Source organism: Leptosomus discolor, chromosome 1, assembly GCF_034619465.1.
Source record: "Leptosomus discolor isolate bLepDis1 chromosome 1, bLepDis1.hap2, whole genome shotgun sequence".
NCBI classification, from domain to species: domain Eukaryota; kingdom Metazoa; phylum Chordata; class Aves; order Leptosomiformes; family Leptosomidae; genus Leptosomus; species Leptosomus discolor.
In genome coordinates, this window is record NC_141391.1 from 4,699,909 (window position 1) to 4,718,065 (window position 18,157).

At 41.5% G+C, this 18,157-nt stretch overlaps 1 protein-coding gene across 4 annotated transcripts in view; it reads right to left on the reverse strand.

The window, feature by feature from the left end:
• The window catches only part of TENM4 (teneurin transmembrane protein 4), a 358,687-nt gene that overhangs the window by 190,878 nt on the left and 149,652 nt on the right, over window positions 1-18,157 (reverse strand). The gene's annotated exons all lie outside the window — the stretch shown is intronic.

Below are 18,157 nucleotides of genomic sequence, written 5' to 3' on the forward strand. Positions count from 1 at the left end.
ACACATGCCTTTGTGCTCAGCACCAGGAATGCGAGCGACTGTGACTGAGCACTCCTTAGCACAACTCAGCTTCCCCTATTCAGATCAAAGATACGTCCTCAAGATCTGAAAACAAGCAGCACCATTCAGATTTGTGTGATATCAGGGCACAGCTCTCTGTAGGTTTCTGGGCCATTGAAAGTCATCCAGTGCACACGTGAATCTATTTCAAGGCATTACATAAAGACAAGTGAAGTTAAGGAACAAGACAGAATACTTAAAAAGCAAACACATGTATGAGGAGTATGGAAAATCATATGCTTATACAACTAATACCTGCCCCTTGAAAATATAAAGCAAAAGAATGTGGCTTCCTATATCAGCTCTTCCGTCCTCAACGTAAACATTTCATACTCAATCAGTATCCAGTTTAGCTTCAGGCTCTGCACAGCTAAATGATCTGGTATTTGCTACACTTGGAATGACATTTCTTTTTTAAGGGAACGCCTTGATATTTTACACTGTAATTTCTCCGAGAAACTGTACAATGGCACTAGCGTCACCGCCATTTCACATACACAAAACCAGTAACGAAACGGAGCGTTTCCATTGCCTATAGTTCTCATTTTATTCACAAAGATACATCTGAGCTTGGCTAACACTGTCAGGGGCAAGTGTTATTTAAACCTGTGCATCAGGAACAGTCTTTTCAAGAGGACTGAAAAGTAATCTGAGTGGTTCTCTAAAACCAGCATGTTTAGGCAATTTAGCAAAATCAGTGATTTCTTCCACTTCAGTCTCAATTAGGTCATCGATCATTTACTAATATGAATAAGCTTGTCTTTGCACTACTACAACACAACAAAACACAATGAGAGCAAAACTCTCCTTTTACCACGTAAGCAGGGACTGGATTCGTTAACGAAGTCTTAAGAAAGAAAATACTTTCCTAAAACCCCCAAACAGCAAGGAAGCACAGCAAGGAAGGTCTCCTGAGGACCTGTTCAAAAGTCAAACACTTTTTTACAAGTACACATACCAAGAAGGAATGCCACCAACACAACCGGTAATTCAACCAGGGTACTTTAGGCAGAGGGGCCGTATTTTCACCTGAAAGGACTAAATTTACGTGGCAGAGAAACTGTGCAAAGGAAGAGAGGAAATCAGACTGGAAGCAAGGAATTTGCACCAAGCATTTGGCATTGCTATGCTTGCATCCTATCTTTGTGTTTATACGGCCCTCATCATCAGAGTGCCTGGGCACTTCATAGCTATTAACCTCATAAAACCTAATCAGGTAGGAATCTGTTATTTCTACTTCACAGAAAGGAAAAAGAGAACCACAGCAGATTAAAGGACCGTCTCAGTTCACTTGTTCGGTCATTAAAATGCGATTGTGTGTTAATTCACTTAACGGACTCGATGCTCACAGGTTCACAAGCGCTAACAGGCATTTCACGCACCCCTCTGCCAGCAGTTTTTGTGCTAAGCTCAGTATTGGATGTTGCCCGAGAATGCCACCTAGGCTGGACCACTCCCTGGACCAGAGTGTTGCCCAGGTGCCACTGAGCTGCTACAGAGCCCAGGGGCTTAGATGCTCTCAGCGTGTGCCACGTCCCATGTCCAACCGCATGGATGACTGTAGTTCCAAGCAGAAGGAAAACTGTAATGTTCACTCTTCCAAACCCAGGCAATCCTAGACAGCAGGAGTCCAGATGCCTCTGCTGGCCCTAAGTGCATAATCCCAACTCCAGCTACCGGATGTCTTCATGTTACAATGACCTGCATGAGCTTATACTGGGCTTCACTGGTTCAGGCAGGAATTGAGCCAGTGGCTGGGGTTTTTTTCACTACACCGTTTGACTTGCTCTGTCCTTTGGACATTGCAGTCTAAATGCCATACAAACTCTTAGGAACACATTGAAAGGCCACTGTTCCCCGAAAAGACATCGTTTCTCCTCCTCTCCCTAGGAGGAATTTGTTGCTTGTAGGTCATTATTTACTGCAAGAAAATGAAGGTGAAGAACTCAGCATCGTTTTGGTGCAGTGTGAAAGCTACGAGCATTTCTTCCAGACATGTAAAATGCATTTTAAAACACCTGAGAAGAAATGTCTTATGAAGGGAAAATCTCGCTTCAGTGTAACGAGAGAACTCGTAGCCTGGAAGTGCTATGGCTTGTTTGCACATTATCAGTCCCCTTGAGCAACTGAATCAACCATTTCTTGTCACCATTCACTCCTAAACATTTGCAAAGAGTCTTACAATGTCCCAATGTAGAAAATATGACAGAATTGTCCGTAACATAGATACTGTGTTATCACACAGAGATAGAAGGCTTGCATTAATATGTTAACTTTTGTCTTTGCTTAATAGATTCTGTCTAAAGCAAAAAGCTTCTTCTGTACATCGATCCCATCATCACGCAGGTCATAGAATCGCAGAACGGTTTGGGTTGGAAGGGACATTAAAGACCATCTAGTTCCAACCCCTCCGCCATGGGCAGGGACACCTCCCACCAGACCAGGTTGCTCCAAGCCCCATCCAACCTGGCCTTGAGCACTGCCAGGGAGGGGGCAGCCACAGCTTCCCTGGGCAACCTGTGCCAGTGCCTCACCACTCTTACAGTAAAGAATTCCTTATATCAAATCTAAATCTACCCTCTTTTAATATGAAACAATTACCCCTTGTCCTGTGACTACAGGCCCTGGTACAAAGCCTCTCTCCATCTTCCTTATAAGCCCCCCTCAAGTATCGAAAGGCTGTAAGAAGGTCTCCAATGATGACCCACAAGAATGAGATCTACGCACACCATGCACACAAAAGCGCAATAATCTGAAAAAATACAGAAAATATTTGAAAAGCATTTTGATTACTTAAGTGGCTTAAAAAGAACTCAGAAAACGGAGTGCAAAAGTTTGGAGCTAGTGCTCTATTCAGGATTTCTGATTTGATGTTTCCAAGCACAAAATAAAAGCCTATGAATATTCCCACCCATAAGGCAAATACATATCATGCGATTTCTGCCGCAGGTAAGTCATAACCACAAAAGCCTTCCTGAAACCAGAACAAATAGTCCAATTTACTTTGGAAACACACTCTGGTAGCAGATAGGTTATTAGGAAATCACCTGATCAAGTTTTTATCATTACTATCTTCCAAATACCAAGAGCATCCGATTGGCAGGCTGGTGGAGGATTCATTCCTCTGCTTGCTCCCCCTAACTGCCACACTCATGCTAAAAAGTGAAGTCATAACAGTAGTGGATGTTTTGGGTCTCTACAGCTCAGTGGGACGTGTAAAACTATTGATGCATACCGTTGTTTAAAGGTTTTAGGAGAGGCACAAATCAACCTTGTTCTGTGCTAAATTGACGTAAAGTTCTTTCTTGAGGGGAAAAAACCCAACAAAGACGATGACCATAATCAGGAAAAATCCCTAGAACCATGGATGAGAGGCACAATCATATCCTTTGAAGTGTTAATGTTCCTAAAAGCAAAGTGAAACTGTAAAAATAGTTTGAGATTCCTGATGTTCTCAGTCTCCAGGTCAATGGAACCCACTGTTGACATTTTCTCTGGCTTTTTTTTTTCCCCCCTCTGCTCAGCTAGATGTACGATGTGGCTCACAAAGAGCAAATGCCCTCCTGAAAGCCCTCACATCCTTTTCCCTCTCCCTCCCCAACATGATGCTTAGTAGATATTCAGATATTGAAGGCTCCCCATGTATTAAAAGAGCACACTGCAATTAACAATCATTAAAGTGTACTCTTTGGTAAAATACCACGTAGCTTTCACTGCCTAGGAAGCCTCATGACATGCTCTTTGTAGCAGCTTTGGTTATATTTCCCATGGCTAACACAACTCCTTTGTTTGCCTCTTCTTGGAATGGAAACAACAGTTAGGGGAAGCCCTGCATGTGTCCTCTCTGGGCTGTTTCAGCACCAACAACTTAGATGATATAAAGGCACCTGGGGCCTCTGGCCCATTATGCTCATGTTTTGACATCAAATCTTTGACTTGCACAACCTTTTATCCGTGGATGAGTGCTAGCAGAAAGTGCCCTGAAACTCGCTGAGTGGGTAACACAATTTTCTGTGGCACAACAAACCACCTCATCCTCAGTCCCAAGTCACCTCTGGCCATCTTCTTGGTGGGGAAAGGAAGGAAGCTGAACTCCAGTCCTTTCAGGGTTTGATTACTTTGCTGAGTTCAGTGTTTCAACCACGGCAGTGTGATGTTCATTTGCTGGACTCACTTTAGCAAAGCAAATTTACAAACAGTTTAGCATTGGCTGTGCAATTTAACCATCCAAATAAATCAAAGTTCATATTGGTGGAACCAACTATTCAGGATCACGATTCTTTAGGTTTTAGCCAACTATTCAGGATCATGATTCTTTAGGTTTGTTTTTTTTTAACGTTATCTCTTTCTGTATTGCATTATTCCTGTCCCATAGCTGTTTGTGGAGGCCATAAGCAACATTAGCTGATGCTATTAAGTCAAATAAAGAGGAGCATTGTTTCCAAGTTTGTTTTGAAGAAATCTGGGCTTTTGGATATCTTTGCATTATTGCCACTTCCTTATGACACAGTGAAACACTAAGGTCAAAACAACTTACTCAGCGGAGTAGAGAACAAAGAAAGTAGTAGAGCATTTAGGATGAAAAAGGACAAACAAAGATAATAATTCACATGGTCAACAAAATGGACATCTCTGGGGACAGGTTGATGGAGCGAAGGAGTTAGCAGAGAGAGGCAGATGATTGTGATAGATCACAGGGAGAAGAAAAGACAAGACATGCTTACTGAAGCATACAAGACCCCCAGAAACCACACCAGTCAGCAAAAAATTGAAAAACACACTGCTCGCCCTTTATTAGCTTGTTGCTTTGCCCAAAGGAGCAAGCTAAGTGTAATAAATAACCAAACCAATCAATTATGATGTTTGAAATTAAGGCTATGGCTGAAGCCACCAGCTGATTTGATAGTGCTTGTTAAATGCACTCTCACAGCAGCTCACAGGCTCTGCTGCTGTCTTCTCGCCCGTCCTCTCAGAGCTACGTCCTGCAGGAACTGCTGGCCTGGTGATTCCTCACCTGGGCAAAGCTCCTAGAGAAGCTAAAGAACGAACAAAATAACAACTGTTTTACAGTTCACAACTGATCTCGCCCTAAACTTTGAATAAAGAGTTTCTCAGAACGGAAGCTTAACAAAACAAGTTAATCATCACCACCATGAGTGTGGTGCACAGCCTGGATTTACAGCAAGCGCAGTCATTTGAAAATCCCAGCCAGTCTCTTCACACTAAGAATGTCCCGGTTTTTAATCCATATTTACCTAAGGATGTCAGTATATCTTGCATAAATAACCCAGGGGAACGGACAAGCTTTGGAAAAGCCAGGCTTCCCTGCACAGCCACGCCACCCGCCTCAGCTCAGCTGCACTAACTCTCGATCTGGAGAAGAGTTTGGCTCCAGTCCTCCAGTGGTTTCTACAAGCACCTCGCTGCACTGGTGACAGCAAAGCCAAAGCCATCACAAGCCAAAGGACCATTCGTGGTAGGGAGAATGGTTTTCCAAAGCCCCCCAGTGCAGCACGGGGCAAAGGAGAAAATGGGAAAAGACAGAGTGAGAAGGAACAGCTGAGAGGCCCTGATGCCGTAATGAACAAGAATAAAAATGAGGAAGGTGAGAAAAATACAGAATGAGAGAAACTGAGAAAAAGAAGGTTAGGGAAGAGTGAAGGAAAGCTAAGAAAAAAGTAAAAGGGACTTGAAATAGAAAAAATAGCTGGAGCTTTGTCACTGGTTGAGAATACATTTATATAGCTTGTTTCTTCCCTCTTTTTTGTGGAATCAAGTGTAAGATATGTGGTGGCTACATGTTCCTCTTTAACCTTCACGTTCAACAGTCAGACTTATAATAACAAACTCTCTAAAATGAGACCTGAGGTTTGCTTTTTCTCCTAACTGAAGAAAAGCTGAATTCCACCACTGAATTCCTCAGGGCTAATTTTGACTCAAGTAAATGTATTGCTTTCACTCCTGTCTCTGGAATAAACTTGACTGTAATTATCTGGATAACTCTCTCTCTACACTGAAATTATATGATTTCTGTAGAAGTGGGAGAATTGACTGTTGCAGAATTAATCATATTTTTGTGACATTCAATGTTATGAAAAGGAGCCTTTCAGCATGAAATAATCATTGGTTTGTCAATCTTCAATAAATCAAGGAAGAAACACACAAGATTAAGAAGAATAGAAACAGTAAAACAAACATTAAAAAAAGAAATCAACCACTTTGTTTTCCTCTTACACCACTGTTCCATTTCAGTGCTGGACAAGGCTTCTGTGGCCCAGAGTGGCAGAACATACTAGCACAGCAGAAGTCGAGGACCGAAGTGGTTCTATGGCCCTACTGGTGTCGGAAGATGGTAAAACTGCTGCAGTATGCGGTACCTGCTCTCCTCGTTTGTAAGGTCAAGTCCTGGACCAGACACATCCAAGCTGTCGTTCATCTAAGGGCACGGGACACTTGGGCATTGCAGTTATTTAATATCCAAGTACCTCACAGGTTCTCAGGTCTGGAATTGAAATCTAGGATCCTGACTAAAGATCCCAGTGGTTCGTAACGTAACGAATTCACATCATTAACACATACATACACGGGTCACTGAGCCAGCCACTGTGGTGCAAGGGGAGAGGGATTCCTGCAAGGCCAGCTCTTGCATGGACTTTGGCAGTTACCTTGTGACCAAGAACTCTGCGCAGCGCTCTGTGTCGTCTCCAGTGTCTGAAATTATTTCCCATGCATAAACGCTTACCTTCTGTGGCTTAATGTTCTTACTCAAGGAATGGAAAACCTGACTTCAGAAATCATCTTCTGCCTAAATGAACGTGAGCTGGCACACCAGGACAGGACTGCAGCCATGTGGGAACAGAGAATCGTGCACACAGAGCTCTCCAAGACCCAGCTGGAATAGGGCTGCTGTGCAGTTAGAAATGTAAAATTAATAGGTCACAAAGGAATGGAGCCCAAAAGGCAGCTTGATTGCTTGTTGTTTAAATGAAGACTCTCAGCTTGTGGCTGGGAGGTCCCGTGGCTCTGCTTCCTGGCCTGTTGATTTATTTGACACAAGACAATAGTTAAGAAAAAATAAAAAAGGCTCAAGGAGGGACATTTAGGGTAATGCTCACGATTGTGAATTCCTCATCTGCCCCCCTTTCTGACTGCTCGGTGATCCACCTTCAGTGAGACAAAAGGGTTTACAAGCCTTCCTCACAGACTGGGGATGAGGACACTCTGCTGGGCTGGGCTGCGAGTACTTCATTCAGAGAACCGGAGGATCTGTATCCACCCATCCCCGGGTGAAGGGATTAGGATGAAGGATTTAGATGATAAAACAGAGATATAGCTCTGTTGCATTTGTTTGTGGGGTTTTTTTTAGGACCTCAAATGTCCTAAAGTAAGAGGCAGGTGCTTTCACAGCCAGTTCAGTATAGACACATGCTGTGGGATACATCCAGTAACACCAGAGACCCTGCCTGCTGCCTGACCATTCCTACATGTTCACAGCTTAAACTATGCAAGTACCAGAAGCAGTTCTTTCAGAGGTAATTCATGTTTCCTCCTTCCCTCAATCAGAATCACCACATGCAAAGGAGGAATTCAAATGATGGAAAGCTTCCTACCTCTTAAAATTTTGCCACCAGAGTGGGAACTGCCTCCCAGGAAAACAAAGGATTGTGGTAATCACCTGAAGTCATGGCTGCAAATGCATTTACTTGCTTTGATTTGACACAAACCAGCTATTATTTGACCCCACCGGACTGAAGAGCTGTATCAAAGATTTCCAAGATAGAAGCAGATGTCTACCGAACAGCATTAGTTCCTTCTTAGAACATTTTACATTTTAATTTAGTTCCCAATTGCTCTTAATAGGGAAGAAAAAAAAGCTTCCAGCTGAAGCATCACATTTCTTTGAAACCTTCAAGGAAGTGACTAGAAAGACATGTTATAAAAATGAAGCAGTTAAACTCAATGTTTGTTCAATGCAAAGAGTCAGCACTTCCTAGTCAATGTCTTCCTAATTACCCCTGGGGATCAAAGACTTTCAAGTGATTGCCTGTCCATTCAAACTGCTGATAGATGATCACCGGCCCCTCCAGTGCTATAGTAGCTTGCTGGATGCTTGTAATTTCCTGTAGGAAAGGGAAAATGCAATTTTAAATGGGTATATTTAAATATTTTAATGGGTATTTTTAGGAGGATATTTTTAAAGCATCAAATTATAGGAAAAAGAAAGAGACATAAAAGCGATGTGGCTTATCCACGGAGCCGTCTGCTTAAATACAATCTGTAATTTCATTCACCGTCTACACCATCGTGAAAGTAAAATAGGAAGTTGAAGGATGGACCTCTGCAACACTTTGCTACTATTAGGCAGCTCACTGCAATGAACAAACTTATTTCAGTCCCCACAGCCGTAGTAAATTTGGTATTACACATGCTCAGGCCTTTCTCAGTAAAACAATATTTTCCCTTCTAGATACCCTTTCTGGCAGAGACTATATTACTATAAATATTACTGAGATATTTCTTCAAGATCCAAGTCAATTATAAGATGGTCCCACTGTACCTCTAAATGGAGTTTTAATTTGTGTATATAATATTAGAAATAATGGTTATCCCATTGGGGTACTCACTTCAATTAGAGAAATGAGGACAGGCAGCCCTACCAAGGGGCCTCCTACCTTGCTTTACAATTATTAAAATTCTGGGCTAGCCTGTTGTGGACAGTATAATTTTACAAGTGCTTTTTCATTACACACGTATAAACTGTGAGACCCTAATTAAAAAGGGTGTAATTTACATAGGTAAATCAACAACCTCTGTCATGCTTCCTTCCTTATTATCTCTACCAGATATTGTCAGAAAACCTGCTTTTCCAAATTCATATCATAGGTTGCCTAAAGTCTAAAAAATACAGTTTGCTGTGTAAAACTCACCTCTCCTCTTTTATCACTGATTTAAGCACAACAGAGGTGAGATCAGAGTTTAAATCTAGTATCTCAGTTTAAGGGTTAAGATCTAAATGTTGTTGTAGAATTTGATATGCGAGCTGATCTCTCAGATGACTGCTGCTCATCTATCCTTCTGAACACGAACATGATTTTATTATAAAGACAAGTAAATGATCTGAGAGCTCTGCTTGTCGTTTAATCCTAAAATCACCTGAAAACTGCATTTATGTTATTAGTCACCATGCACATTCTAACAGCGCTGGAGCCCCAGTTGGGCTGTGCTAGTTGATGTAAGAAAAATTAACAAAATGACAATCTCGGATCCCCTGATGTCCAAAGCACAGGTTTAACTTGAGCTTTACTTAGCCTGAGTAAATCTAGTGACTTCGAGAGCGTGATGGAGGTGCTTCAAATTCAGCACAAATTTACACGTTCTGTAGATCAGGGCCAGAGTGCTCATCAGCACCATCAAAACCGAGCTCTAAAGCAGAATCCTATCAGCTTGGTGACTTTTTTAAGAGATCTGAAAAAATTTAATCTGCACATGTATTCAGGAGCATCTCCTTGTTTTAACTGCTTCGGACGACAAGTGCACGGGTATGTTTAAAGCAATCTAAGAATGTTTTAATTTATTTTCTAATTTTTCTTTACATAAACTTGAAAAACAAGCAGATGATTCCAACCGTTCATTTGGAGAGGGAAAAATTCCTTTTTTTTCCTGTACAGAAGCTTGGCAAATGGATACAAATGTACAGTCTGGGAAAGCTGATATAGTGGATGACACAGCACAATTAATGACACTAGAAATTTTTTTTTTTCTGTCCAGAGACCATGGGCAAAATCCAGCACAGTACTTTCAGGTACTATAAATCTAAGTGAATGCTTCAGATCAGTGTGAAAAGCTTTCTCAATAATGAAACTTAACACAACCTGATGATTTGTTCCCTTGGACTTAGTTCTAAATCCAGCACATAGATTAAGGCAAGTGCTGGCAAGTGCAACCCACAGTGTTCTCTTAAAAGACCCTCAGCCACCTTTATATTTAATTACACCTAAAAAAGCATTTGGTAAAGAAACTCAAAGTTCGCCAAGTCAAGCACTCAAAAGCGAGCAAAGAACAGAATTAAGATTGCTTGTGTGATTTTAGATCAGCCCCTGTATGCATATGTACTTTGTAATAGCCTTTAATTCCCTCATCACAGGCTATTTTTTTTTTTTTCCACTGGCCCAATGCTGAGCAGAACAATTGCACAGAAATTGCTGCTCAACCCTGGCAACTCCAGCATTGTAGCGTGTTCAATTGCTTTCTAGGGATGCCATATGTGCAGCCTGGTTGGTAGCTGCAGGAGGGGGTTGGAAAGGGAAGGAATACATTCAGTGCAGACAGTTTTGCTACTGCACTCCACTGAGCATGTGTGAACTCAGATTTTCTAGTTTTGTGGCAGCCAGCTCTGGGTGGATCAGGGATATGATAAAGCACACACTATTGTTTGCTCTTCCTAATAAAAAAGAGGTGTCATGATTCTCCATTACCTCCATGCTTCTGCAATATGAATATAAAAGAACAGTAGATCCAACAGCAAAGTTTTGCATAAGTGAGTGACTACATTGGCAGTAGGGATCCAGACCCCTACTCCCACAAGCCTGTCCTGAGTACGTTCACTTGCGATTACTCAGGCCACCACAATTTTGTTTCATCGTTAAATACGAATGTATCAAAGTGCTTGCTGGCTCAGGGACATAGTCTTGTCCCTTCATCCCCAAGGATTGTGTTGATAGTAGTGAATTCAATAGTGCCAAGCAGTGTAACTTGAGAGTCCGCACCGTTTATTTGTTAGAAGGGACTCTACTGTGATTGTGGCTCTTGCCAGCCAATATCTTCTGAATTCCTGTGCCCAGTTCAGCTAGCGAGGGCCAGAGATCATTCTCAATAGATAGTTTGGATGTGATCATCCGCAAAAGTTTAACAGTACAGAAATGCACTCATTTGGGTGCATCAAGAAGAGTGTGGCCAGCAGGTCAAGGGAGGTTCTCCTCCCTCTCTACTCTGCCCTGGTGGGGCCACACCTGCAGTGCTGTGCCCAGTTCTGGGCCCCCCAGTTCAAGAGGGACACGGAACTACTGGAGAGAGTCAAGCAGAGGGCTACTAAGATGATGAGGGGACTGGGGCATCTCTCCTACGAGGAAAGGCTGAGAGACCTGGGGCTCTTTAGCCTGGAGAAGAGAAGACTGAGAGGGGACCTTATCAACACTTATCAATATCGAAAGGGTGGGAGTCAAGAGGATGGGGCCAGGCTCTTTTCAGTGGTGCCCAGTGACAGGACAAGGGGCAATGGGCACAAACTGGAGCACAGGAAGTTCCGCCTGAACATGAGGAAGAACTTCTTTACCCTGAGGGTGGCAGAGCACAGGAACAGGCTGCCCAGGGAGGCTGTGGAGTCTCCTTCCCTGAAGAGATTCAAAACCCACCTGGATGCAGTCCTGTGTGACCTGCTGTAGGTGAACATGCTTGGGGGGGGGGGGGGGGGGGGGGGCGGGGAGTTGGACTAGATGATCTCCAGAGGTCCCTTCCGACTCCTACCATTCTGGGATTCTGGGATTCTGCGATTCATTCTGGACCAGCTGGATGCCCAGAATGGTCCCACATATATGTTCCACAACCTGGAGTAGCCCATGATCTAGCCTGAATGGAGAAGCTACGCTAATATAAATAAACTGTTACTGACCACTTGGATTAATACTGTTTGGAATATCATTATGCTTAGATTGTGGGATTTTTTTCACCAAAAGCCTCGGGAAGCCCTTTTGATGCTTGATTTCATCATCATTTCTGCCATAATTAAATGAGATTCTGCTCCACTGACAGTCAAATTACAGTTTCTTTTGAAATACTTAGTGTAAGCATAGTCATCATCTCTGCTAACTGCCTTGTTCTGCTTTGCTTTTCAGAGTCTCTGCACTACGAAGTGATGCTGCAGTTGTGCTAGGCATGCAAGGTGTGCTGCTGCTGCCGCTGTGCTATGTGCTACCATATTTGAAAATAGCTAACATATGCTGTTCTCATCATCTTTCTGGGCAAAAGCTTCTGACTGCAATAAGGATAGGCTTGTAAGTTAAGGTTTGATAAAATCAAATAAAGCGGAAGATAGGAAAAGTTGGCGACTGTGGGAGAGTTTATTTGTTTTTCGTTGAAACACAGAGATTCAACAACCTGTAACTACCTGACTACTGAGGATCAGATTCTGATATCTCAAAGTGAACTGTGTAAGTGGTCCTTTTGGAGCTTTTAACTTTCACCATAAACAGTGGTGTTGAAATCTTGTCGCAGAGGGAAAGACTGGATTGGACTTTTTGTTCTGCATTTTACGGGTCATCTGGTACGTTACCTAGGTAGTATACTTAACAGCAACACTTCACTTAACTCTATAAAGATGTATATCTACCACATAGCTCAACTTTAACTACAGGTAAGAAACCTTAGAGAATGCATCGCTGCACATATCCAATAGAAATGTATGGCCTGGCTGCAAATCAGGCTTTGAAGCCATCTTCTAATTTATGCTAGAAAAGGATGCGAGAGAAACACTACACTATAACTGGGGAATATTTGTCACTGTCAGTGACATCCCTAACTGAGCTTACTCTTATGACTAGTTACCCACAAAAATGTATGGTATTTAAAAACACTGAAAGAAAGCCCATTATGGGAGCCATTTATTTCTGTCTCAACTTAACTGCAATCAAATTACGTTATTTCACACTAATTAGTATGAAATAAAAACACGGACTCAAGGAGAACTCCTTCCAGTAGATATAAAGATCTGTAAAACTGATTCCTTTTCAGCGCCTGTGTGCAAAGGTCAATCTAAGCTGTGACATGAAGATTATAGCAGCACATCTGTGTCACTGTCACAAAGGCAAGGCCAGCACTTTCGGTGTCAGCATGCTGTTATTTCTTTTCTGGAGGCTTAGAGCAGCTATAAAAACTCACTAAAAGCAACTGATAAAAGCTTATAAAAGCTGAGAGCCCACATCTTACCACTTAACAGAAACAGATGGAATTAAACTCATCCCTCCTTGTATTAAACATTCTTGATTTTAAGAAAGGATCAGGCATCTAAAGGGCGACTGATGTGTGGTTCCATGGCGCACTGACGCAAACTCCAAGATCAGATGGAGTCCTCTGGATATAAAGTCTCAACCTGCTTTGACCAGTTAAAGAATCAGTCATATTGGGGGTCTACTTCTAAATGGAAGTCATTCTTCCAGTGATCCCACAAGGATGAAAGAGGGTCCGTTGTTGACAAAAGGACCTCTTCATTCAGTGTCAAACCAAAACAATAAGCAGAAATAAAAAAAAGAAATATAGAAAACCCCAGAACAATAGGGAAACAGAGAGTAATCTATATAAATCTAAAAGCATGTAAAGAGTTGATACAGGAAGCTGAGGAGATGAAGAAAAAATATGTGGCTTGAAATAACCAAAGAACAATAGAACATTTTTTAAGTGTATTGAATAAACCTAGTAAACGGAGCAACAATATAGCTATTTACTTGATGGAGATGGGGAAATTGTTAATAATGTTAAAGTAAAGGCTAAAGTGTTCAGTAAGAATTTTTGTTCTGGTTTGAAAATAACTACGATAATATAATTATTTAACAGGAAATAAGTTTTTTTCCAGTCCATTAATAACCAAGAATTATATTAAACTACATCTATTCAAGGACAAACATTTTTAAATCTGCAGGCTCATTTAACTTGTACCCAGTAAATGAGATAGCAGAAGAGGAATCTGACTCACTGATTAATACTGAATCAGCTACCAAGAGATTAGAACAGGGTTAATGCTGTGCAAATATTTAAGAAGGGAAAAGAAGAGGATGCAAGTCACTTAGAACGAGTAGCCTGACATCCATTACAGACAAAATAATGGAAAACATAACACAGAATTCAACTGACAAAGAATAAAGAAAGTGAATGCATGGTAACTCATGCTAACCATACCGCTCTTCTAAAAAATAGATCTTAAGAAATAAACAGTTACTCATTTTTTGACAAGATTACAGTTTAGTAACACTTGATTTAATTTGGTATGACTTTCAATTAAAGAAACAAGCACTTTCCAATGGTAAAAAGCACTATATACATAACCAACTGAAAGACCTTAAAATCATCTTTGCTCGTGAATAACCATTAAACGTTAAAATTTCTTACGAAATTCAACAATTGACAGTCAGCCTGAAATTATGCAACGTTTACATCAATGTTACGTAAGTAAACACCAAATCGCGGATGACTAAACATGCAGATGACTCAAAGTCTATTCAAGTGACAAATACAATGATGAGGACGGAACAGATAAATAGAAGAGCTGGACAGCTACTAAATTTGAACGATTCAAACAAAACGTGTCAAAGGCCAGCCTGTATACTTAGGATAATGGATTGCAGGCTGTGTCCATGAAACGGGACACTGGCAACGGGAAAGCAGAGCGTGAAAGAGACCTCGGAAGGAAGCGCAAAAAGATGCTGTGTACCAATATCCCAGCGTAATTTTTATAGCCAAAAAGAGCTAGTGAGATCCTTACACGTAAAAGTTGGGAAAAACTGAAGTAGGTACGTGACTTACCAATGTAAAAAAGGTAGAGCTGGAGTTTATTAGCCTTCAGTGTCCTAAGAGGTCAGCCTACCGGATCTGATGTTGTTTACGGCTTTTAACATTGAAAATTAAGAAAAGATTTTAAAGTGAAAATTATGCGAATCTTCCTGCTTCCTCGTGCTTCCAACAAACACCGAATTAATTGCTAGAAGATACAGTACTTGACCAGGTTTTTTATCAGTGTAGACTTTGAAGAAGTGTTAACTGCTTTGCAAAGCCAAAATTTGCCACCGAGTTCAGAACATGCTGCCATCAAATGCAATGCCTACGTTTTAATACTTCCCAGTTTGCCCAGACTGGGCAACCCTAACAAAATTAGTGGGTTTATATTATCTTCCACTATCCTTTTCCAGTAGTATTTTCTGGCAGTGTTTCTCTTTCAATAGCGTGTACATCATCGTACAGTTCTCCTATTCCAACCCTTTCCATGTTAGGTCACAGATCTTATTTAGGTTGAAACAGTGAATGTTCTTTAATGGAGTTTCTATGGTGAGTTTTTTAACACCCACCTGAATGAACTGATCTTCACAAGAATAGCGGGATCTTACACCTTTATCACCTTTATTTTAAAGCTGTGATTAAATCACTTGGACTTTCTTTATTCCAAACTATAAAGCTAACAGTAGCTGCTATCCAAACACAGAATGCAAAATCCAAACCAAAAGAAAGATGCACACAATCCTCTAATAACACAAACAGCTCTTTCTAACTTTGCAGGTGATGGAAAATAAGATCTGAGTTATAATTCGTACCAACATGCACCTAAGGCTCCAACGAAAGACAACAAAACAGGGGGAAATAGAAGACCGAATATAGCCCGTCTTGGTTTTAGTTTTGTGTCTTTCTTGTTTCTCTGATGATTACTATCTTGTGTGCAGGTACCATGCTAACAACCAAACACCTTTTCTTGGTCACGTTGGGCAAAAAGTATGCGTAACATTCCTTAATGTAGCTACGCTGAGCTGTACTTTGGGGATCTACCTGTGTTTTATCCAACACTCTGTGTGTGCGCATGTGGAGAGGAAGACAGGGGGATGTCAGGAAAGTGAGTGGGGCTGAAGCATTTGAGTGATTCGCTACTTCCTTGTGGATCTGCCCAGGGAAAGTTTCTTTTGCCAGATGCCCGCAGGCAGCGTTCCTGAGCTCAGTGCTACTCAACCAGCCTCTTGTAAACTTTACGCACAGCAGCTGCCCTCACTTGTTACTTGACAACAGTGAAGTGTGATGGAGGCTAACACAGAGCCCTGCGATCTTCCCATCTCTCTGCTACGGAACAAATGATGCAAAAAGATTTCTGCAACTCCACGCACTTTTGAACGATCAGCTGGAAGCTCACGTTGATGGTGTCTCTCCACACCGCTGAGACTATTTCCACGTCTTTGCTTTCCTGAGGTAATTTACAGGGGCAAAATTTGGTGCTCAACAACAGAAAAGACAAGAAGATCATTCAAAACAGGATTGAAGGGTCAATGTCTGTCTTAATGTATGTTCTGTCTTTAGTCAGGTCAATCTCCAGAATCAGGAATATATAAAAACATATGCAGACTTTCCCAAGGCTGGTCCAGTTCCCATTGCAGACACTGGGACCAGTGCCATAGACTCTGACTGCACTTGAACCGGTGCTAAAGTCAATGGAGTTGCTGCAGTTGAAGAGGAGTATGTGCACAAGAAGAATAAGGCCTGTACTACCCAAATGTCACTGGGTATGAAAGAAAGAGCTAGACGTCATTTAAACTGTACGACTTAGTGAGGGAGTGGCACTAACCATGCTTGTATGCATCTGGTACAGTAGCAGCCAGCTGTAACACAAAAAAAACCCCACCCCATATTCAAGTTCTACCATAAAAGATAAAAATGGTAATGCTGGGTCGTAATGATAGTCCCTCTCAACCAGTGCCCTGAAATGTTGTGTATCACAAACATCTATAGTACATAAAATATATTACTGATAATACTATAGCACCTTTCAGACTGGATCTGACAGTTTTATAGATGAAGGGTAAAATGAAGTAAATAAGACTCAAAGTTACTGCGTGAACTGTGTGCAGTGTTTTTGTGAAGATGTGAAGAGCCAAGAAAGGCCTTCGAAGCTCCCGTTTAGGTAAGATCGACTTCATAATGTAAAGGCTTTGCTAGAACAGATTGTTTAGCTACCATTTCTGCATTTTATCTACGACGGAAATAGAAAACATCGAAAGATCCTTGTAAATCAAAAGAACAAATGGCAACAGCAGCAAAATAGAACTTAATCTGGGATCAGAAAAGAAATATTAAAGCAGAAAATGAAAGAAACTTGTTGGCAGGGTAATAAATTGGTTTATATTTTAACTTGAATAAAAACCTTAATATCAAGGTGTAAATGTAGGATTAGTAGATATAGCTCGAGTTTCATAACTAAGTATTAGCAACTTTTCCTACTGACCTCAAGCAGCATGTAAACAGTATAGTAATTGGTATATTACACATCCATAGCTAACTAGTTAGCCAAGAGCTTTGAAGCGTTGTTTTAAATTTGTTTTATTATATAGCATCAAAGAATCGTGGCCAAACTGAGCTAAAGTTAGCTTTCAGGGTGATTTTTAGACAATAAAAAGAAAGACACCTTATAAACACATCATCCTCCTAGCACAGTTTTACTGTCAAAGCATTTTGCCCGTAGCAAGCAACGCTCTTCTTTAAGTGAAGCTGCGTCTGCACGGAGTTCAAACGAACACAGAGCTGAAAAGTAGAGAGCTCTGACTCCAATCAAGTGAATGACTGTTTTGGCTTCGTAATATGTTTTCCAGCCCTAACTTTAATCTAAATCAAATGCCCATCTTTCTTGCTGTTCATGCAACGCAACCGCAGCACATGCTTAAGTATAGGAAAATTGCAAGTGCCTAACTACATCAAATTGTGCTTCCATCTAGTCTGGAATCTACATCAGGCAGAGGATAATACCTTCTGTTTCAGAAGAAAGAAACTATTCTCCATCACTAATTCATTTAGAAACTGTTCCACAGATCTAGCCAAACAGCTGCTGGGCATGGAGATCTGGACAATCAAACAGGTCTTTTCTGTTTCTAAACTCAGGAATCTTCCTCCCAAGCAGCAAAGCAATGTCGGAGATTCTTTACAGTGCTATGCTTGCAGGTCTGGCACCTGCCAGGTACAGAGACTGCTGGCAAATATTTGGATAGCAACATACCTCGTGGTATTATCTCTGCCAGAACAATCTCTCTATATATTAGCCCTTCAAGGCGGAGCTGCATGACACACAGACCCCATCACATCCCAGCCAAAGCCATGAAAAATTTCCTTCTTTAGCTGTCAGTTGAACGGACAGCCCTAAACCAGGAAATTTAATTTTAAAGTGGTGTCTCTTCACGACCTCCCGGAACAGCAAATCGGAGGGCCAGTTACAAGCCGCTTAAAGAGGCCTTTCATTTCACGGGTTCCAGCGATGCCATTCCTGCCATTTTGATGTTACAGCCCCGATCTGCCACTGCTTTTCTCT